Source organism: Nomascus leucogenys, chromosome 7b (assembly GCF_006542625.1).
Source record: "Nomascus leucogenys isolate Asia chromosome 7b, Asia_NLE_v1, whole genome shotgun sequence".
In the NCBI taxonomy this organism is placed as follows: domain Eukaryota; kingdom Metazoa; phylum Chordata; class Mammalia; order Primates; family Hylobatidae; genus Nomascus; species Nomascus leucogenys.
The window spans coordinates 29,582,352-29,590,075 of NC_044387.1; the positions used below are offsets into that span (position 1 = coordinate 29,582,352).

Below are 7,724 nucleotides of genomic sequence, written 5' to 3' on the forward strand. Positions count from 1 at the left end.
AACATTTTATGGTTCTGGAATGAAAGCAACTGGTGTCTATAAAGTCTATTATAGTGAGTGCTAAGAATTAGACCTCTAGTGCATAATTAGGAATGATCTGATTATTAGTATGAGTATTAGAAGGTGTAAAAGATATTAGGAGATAGAACATGCAATTAAAATTGTCTAAAAATAAATCCTTTGTTATCTAAAAACAAACTGACAAGAATAGAAACAATCTTTGTCTGTTAATATGGATAAGGATGGCTATGCATATGTTAATACATACATAGACACTTTACTCTTTATGAAAGAGAAATAACTTTGGAAAAATGAAAGAGTACCAAAGAGATTTTTTGGTATGTTGTTCAGGGGTGAGTATGCACTGAGCCTCATATTCTTAAGTAAGATTGTAAAATGTGACAATTGATAATCCTGAGGCACTTTAAGACCATGGCTCCAAAGGGAATTAAAAAAACAGCTACAATTTGAAAAACCAGCCAGCTGCAATTACTGGAGTATGCTTTCTCAAGTAGAAGAAAATCCAAATGTGATTTTAAATATTTTAATAAAAATATTTTAAGTTACAAGTGGTTAATCCAAATACCTAATTCCTGGAACAATTTATATAATCCAAGTCCTTCTGAATTTTTAATTGTAGACTTCATTAAATATTACTAAAATATTGACACTGTTTCTCCTCAATTACAAAAAAAGACTCATTTTCTAATCAAACTGTTAGAAACAAAATATTTTTATATTTGTGGGAATTAACCAATTGTCAAGCTATTTTATGCTTAATAATGAAATAACATGTAGAAGAGCTCATTTATATTAATGTATACTCTGAAAGCAAAATAAAAGTATCTTTATAGATTGAATTAAATAAAAAGGAGAATCAACATTACCAAGTATACAAAAGAATTATGTAAACATTTATATTAACATATTTTCACAATGCCCTTGGTTAGAGTGTTGGTTAATATATATTTAAAAGAATAATGAAAACTACAGAAAAATAATTACAGATGTATATTTTGCATGCTGACTTTCTGAACACACCATAAAATATTCATGAATAAAAATGGTAGAAGAATAGTAACTTGTCTGTTCACATGAACGTGTCTCTTTTAGCTCTTAAATAATATGAACTAATGATAGGAATAACATCACAACATAAAATAAAAGTCAAGTTATTTTATGTTCTTGAGCTATTTTTCCATTAATTTAGTATTTTTTAAATAAAATATCTCAATTAGTCATTTTAGCGATAGCTGATAGATTGACAAATAGATATATTATTATTTTATTCTCAGTATTTTTACAGTTATGCTTTATCTCCAAATGTCAGGGAACCTCTATGCCCTCTAGTTTCTCAAATTTCAAGATTGGAGATGATACTAGCATATGAATTTCCCTTTTAGAGGAATTCCTCTGCAGACCTTTCCAAACCCATTGTTTTATCAATCATCTCTCTTTAGTCTCACAGACGCTTTTAAGGTCACAGTCATTCAGAGTTGGTTTTTGCCCAGAGGGTAAAGGGTCTAACATTACTTTGAATTTAGAGGACAAATTGACTGGATTTGTCAGTTTGAGACTTACCTTTGAGACTCAGGTAATTTGTCAATTACCTTTGCGACTGTATCTCAAGGTAATTCCACGTAGCTGCTGTTGTGCTTTCGTTTGGCATAATAGGAGGTGCAGGGATTTTCCTTGTTGATGAATGTTTGTATTATCTTATTGTATCACATCTTACTTTGTATGCTGCTATTTACCTTGTTAAAATTTATCTAATTTGATTGCTGATATTCTACTCAGACTTCTGTTTTTTCAGTTGCCTTGGAGCTGACAGGCTACATAACCCAATGCCACTTTCTCCTGAGTGTATCAGTGATCAGAACATACTCATAGGAAACCTAACAAAACCTTAGGGTATTTCATGGACAAATTAGCTAAGCTTTTATTGTTTTGTTTGGTTTGCTTGTTATAATCCTGGAAAATGTTGAACAATGCTGCCTTAGCATCATAGGCGTACATTTAATTTTGAGTTTATAAAAATGTCAATCATCAAGACATTCAATTTTTCCTATATTTATTCCTAGTAAAAATGTACACCTTTAGAAGAAGAGTGGGTAAAATATATTGGAGAGTAGAATATACAAAGATATATTTTTGCCTGTGTTAGCAAACATGAAAGCAGGACCGTAAGAAAATGGAAATGAAATAAGAATTTGGAAAAACAATGCAGCACTAATTAGTGAGTTTAATATGCACAGATAGAGAGAATGGAATGGGAAAAACGGACAGGATGGCCTTAATTGTGCTTTGTTTAGCTTAGCCATTTGGTTAGCCAGAGCTTTTACAACCAGCTCTTTTATAGCTATGACATCTTTATGCAGCTGTCCTTTTCTTTTTCTGACTTGGCTGCTTTTGTGCACATTTCAAATGTCTTTGATCAAATGTGTATACAGTCCAATGTGTTTTCCCTGAAAGCACTGTCCCTTGACTAGGGACAGCCTTAGAGTAGCTTTCATCAAGAATAAAGGTATGGGAAGGGGGTGGGAGGATGATAGGAGGCAGGATGCTGGCCGTGTCTTACGGTTTGAAAGAGATTAGAAGGGAAATGACATGACTATTGAAAGCCTGTCAGCTGGTCCAGAAAAGTGCCTCCACATAGGAGAAAGATCCATAAAATACCAAAGATTTCATGTGTAGCATTGGTCATAATGGCTACTCCTTTTTTCCCCACTTGGATGGAGTAAAAAGTGAAGTTCCTGGACAAGCTCTGTGCCCCTGTCTCTTTCAGTGTTGGCAGTGACCTGCACAGATAGGATTTCACATTCACACATATAGACAGGCTGTCTCCCCTGTGATCCTAATACTTCATGGTTATCATCTAATACCCTCTGCCTCTCCGACAACATAAATCTTTTTTCTTTTAAAAAATTAAAAGAGGCTGAGCTAGTGAGGATAGAATATATTACCTCATTCTATTTGAGGCCCTGTGGCAACTCAAGATTAACTAAACCACTGAATAATCTCATTTAGAAAAACAGGAATGCAGCTCAAATTGGATCATTCTGTTTTGTTTTTTTTTCCACCACAGAAGAGATAGGAACAAAATACATTGAAAGAACATACAAATAGCATTAATTGGAACAGTCACTGTTAAAACAATCTCACCAGACTATTCCAAGAACACTTTTGGTCAACTTCGGACTTTTGAATTAAGAATAAAAGGAATTTGATTTGTGAATTTGGATTTTCCACATCATCCCTATAAATAATATTATGTATACACATGATAAAAATTTACAATGTACTCATAGTGCTTATATTTGATAATTATATATATGTACAACATGACAAAGGTAAAGAATAATAAAGACAATTGTGCTTATATTTTATAATTATATATATGTACAACATGACAAAGGTAAAGAATAATAAAGAATTAAAACATAAAGTAATTATAAATATCACAATAATCTATCTTCATATCAATAAATCAATTGGTTACACACAGTGTATTCATAATGAAAAAATACAGCCTTTCTAGTTCAGTGGGATATATAAGGTATCATATGCGATAACATACATAGATTCAAGGTATTGGATTATTCATTATTTTTCTATGTCTAAAAATGTACATTGCCAGGCTATTCTTAAATACACTGGCATTCGTCTCGGGAGTTTATGCTAGCAATTTATAGATAAAAGCTGTCGCCAGTTGCTCTAGAGTTACTCTGTTGAATATAGGGTCAAATATAGGAAATTTATAAAAGACAGAATTTGCCTTCTTATTGGACACACATATTCCTGGGTCTTTGCAGGAGAAATTTTCCAATAGTTTTCTAAATAAATATATATTTAAAATAAATTTTCCATTACATTGTAAGAAATGCTACAGTTCGTCAAGCTTTCCCATTCTGCCTTTTACTTGGGCATTAGGTTACAAGGAATATGTCACGTGCTTTTTATCTACTTGTCTTTATGTCTGATCTATCTACCTATCTTCTTTCTCTCTATCCATCATCTATCTCTCATATATCCATCTACCTACCATATCTCCCTCTTCTCTCTTCCCGCTCTTTTCATCTATCTATCCACCTACCTACCTACCAATATATTTATTAATCTATCTCTCATTCATTTGCATACCTACTTAAATATTTATCTATCACTTCATCTATTTTTTTCTCGAGATGAAATGTTGGATTAATCATAATCCCAAATTTCTAGAACACTGTTATTAAGAGTTTATGCAGGGCACCTCTCTTGTTCAGCCTTTCTTCAATCCATCCTGTTTTCTTTCCTGCATTTCTTGTTGTTTAACCTCCCTCCACTTATATTTTTCTCCCAACAGAAGTAATAATTCTGAAACATTGGATATCTATAATTTATTTGCATGTGATTTTCTTTTATGTGCATATAACTTTAACTTACACAAATGCTGTTACGTTTTAAACTATTTTTTTCCACTCAGCACCATGTTTTAAAGGTCTATTCATGTCCCGTGTTTAGAGTTGGTCTGTTTTTCACTAACTGCTATGCAGTTTACATAGTGTTCGTACACTACATTTTGTCCCTTCCCTCCAATGATGAACACCTGGGTTGCATCCACATCACTGCTACTAAAGACAGCACCATAATGAACATTTGTGTGTTCTCTCTCATATTGGTGGAAGAATTGCTCTAGAATACACATCCAGAATATGACTATATCTAGTCATAACATATATCTATGTTTAATTAACTTTAATTTAATACTTTCACATTACTCTTCAGAATACCTAGGCCAATTTAAACTCCCACCAGCAATGTCTACAATTTTTCATATCCCTACTTCCCAGGCAGCACTTGCATTATATAACTTTCTCATTGTTGCCACTGTAATAATTGCAAATTAATACATCTTTTTCATAATAAACTTCTTTTGAGTCTTCACTTCTGTGAAATAATGGTTCACAACTTTTGCTCATTTTTTCCTATTTTGATTTGCTATCATTTTATTACGGATTAGCAAGAATTATTTGTATATTCTGATATTAGACACTTGTGGTTTTAGATATTGCAAATAATTTCTGGAAATAATAAACTGGGTTCTTAACTTTGTTCATTGTGTCCTTTTGTTGACAGAAAGCCTGTATTAGATGCTATAGAATCTATAAGCCATTTATCTTTGTTAACATTTATTAACCTCTGTTAACTTTATTATTATTATTTTATTACGTTTTTTCCTGGTTGCCTATCTTGATTTATATTGTAAAGTTTCCATACTTGCTTTAATTAATTTACATATAATTACAGTACATGAGAGGTAATGTTATAATGATAAGAATAGTTTCTGCAACATTAAGTATGGATCAAAAAAAGAAGAAATGACTTTAGACAAGTAGCTTGAATAAAATTAAAAAGAGGAGTGCATTAAAAAATACCAGCAGTAAAATCTCTTGAATTATTAAAATGACAGGCTAAAAATAAAATTTTTTTTTTTTTTTAGAAAATACTAATTTGCTGCTGGCACTCTATATTCTTCTTTGTTTTAATGGATGACTTGTATGTACCTCTGCCAGCTTGTCCCCTGGAGGCTTTGGCAGATGAAATTACCTGTTTAAGTTTATTCCGAATTAAATTTGCTGTTGTATTCAATGAGTCATCGTGCATATCCACTTTAGATACGTCTGGTAACAGAGGTCCAGTCATAACCTCATTACTACTTGAGTTTGTTTCAAGAAAAGTTCCAAGTTTACGATCATCTTCTCTTCTTCTTTGGCGCTCCTGCAGTTGTGTTGTCCTAGGTATAAATCTATCAACTGCCTCTGAAGGAGTAATAATAGCCTTTTGTGCACCAGGGTAGGCCACTGAGTTTTTAAAAGTGTTTGTGTTTTCTGCAAAGAATCATTGTGGTTATAATGCCCCATTGTTTTACCATGGTTTCTACCATCCTTAGAAGAGTCTGATGCTCTGTCTACATGGCCCCCCGGATGAACACATACATTTTGAGAAGAAATAACATAAAGGCAATTCACAAGAATATGGAAGATAAGGATTTGAGTTCCCTGCAGAAGTGTTCACAGCAGCTGTACAAAATTCAGACATCTCTGAGTGGAAGTCTTGTCTAAAATTCTCTGTGTCTTTATGCTCTGTAACCAATTTCTTTGTCACGTAATGGTCTTTATATTACAATTTAAAAGGTGAGGGAAAGGAAAACAGAAGTGGCTTATTTATTGTTTTCATCATTCAGAATCATATAATTTTAAAAATCACTTAAAAATGTTAACAAATTCTACTCCAAAAATTTATTCCTTGATAAGGGAATATATTCACATGGCTTAAAACCTTTATTTTCGGTAGTTCTTACTACATATGCCTTCTGCACTTCTGTTTTTTTTTCTAGTTTCTTCAACTGTTTCAAATTCTGGAGCATAGCACACATGAAGCAATCCACCAAGGAAGCTCTGTTCATCTATTTTTCTCTTGGCTGTCCTTGCACTTTGGAAGTTTATAAATTTAATAAGATAGACTTCAGTAAAGTCTTCTGCCAGGTATTCATCTAGAGCATTGTACTGTTCAGTTGCACCATACAAAGCGAATTGCTCAACTATTTCCTTCATGGCTCCTACAGCAGGAACTCCTTGTATTAATAAGTACTGAGATTCCAAATTGATTGTATATACCTTGACAGCACGAGGCCGTCGTCCCTCCCGATATTTGGCCCACGTGTTGCATACCGCCCTCCGGACATGGTGGTCAAACAAACTCCCTAGCTCCCCGCTGCTCGACGCCATCTTGCCTGCTTTGATCCTGCCTCTGTTAACCTTACAGACTTATCTTTTCACAATGAGAACTTTTTTTGAAGTGTACCTTTTTGTATGGCATAAGATAGAAATCCAGTTTTATTTTCTCCATAAAGTGAGCCAGTATTCATACATCATCAACTAAATATTCAGTTTTTGGCACACTGATCCATGTACTATTTAAATACATGATCTTCTTTTCAGAAAACAAGCGAGCTAGAAGGCAATGAGGTGACATTTATAAAGTGCTGGAAAAAATATGTGTGTTGTGTATATATATTTTTTCAGACAGATACTAAGGGGCTTTACTGCGTGAGGCATACTCTATAAGAAAGATTTAACATTTCTTTCTTTTTTTTTTTTGAGACAGGGTCTCACTCTGTCACCAAGGCTGGAGTGCAGTGGCATGATTTCAACTCACTGCAACCTCTGCCTCCTGGGTTCAAGTGATTCTTGTGCCTCAGCCTCCCAAGATTTAACATTTCTTTGGATATTTTGTATGTGAAACAGTGTAAATTTTATTTAAATGTAGACTATGATTAATTAAACATGTATATTGTAAGCCTTAAGTCAACCATGAAATGTTCTTAAAAATAATGAAGTCAATATAGGTAATGAAAGGGTTTCATAAGTATTGCCCAACTAATCTAAAAGAAAAACAGAAAAAAGAGAGGAGAACAATGTTTTTTAAAGAACACATGGAAGAAATAGAAAACAACTGTCACGATGGTAAATTTTGACCAACCACCAATAATATTAAATGTGAATGGTCTAAGTACACCAATTAAAAGATGGAGATTGTTAGAGTGAATTAAAATAAAAACAAATTAAACTATGTGCTATCTACAAGAAACCTTTTTCAAATATGAAGTTAAGGAAAGGATGCAAGCAAAAAGGAAGGCAAAAGATACTGTATGTGTTATACCTGAATTGTGTCTCTCAAAA

At 33.0% G+C, this 7,724-nt stretch overlaps 1 pseudogene; it reads right to left on the reverse strand.

The window, feature by feature from the left end:
• Window positions 1-5,524: 5,524 nt before the first annotated feature.
• LOC100586823 lies at window positions 5,525-6,785 on the reverse strand (annotated as a pseudogene).
• Between the last annotated feature and the right edge of the window lie 939 nt (window positions 6,786-7,724).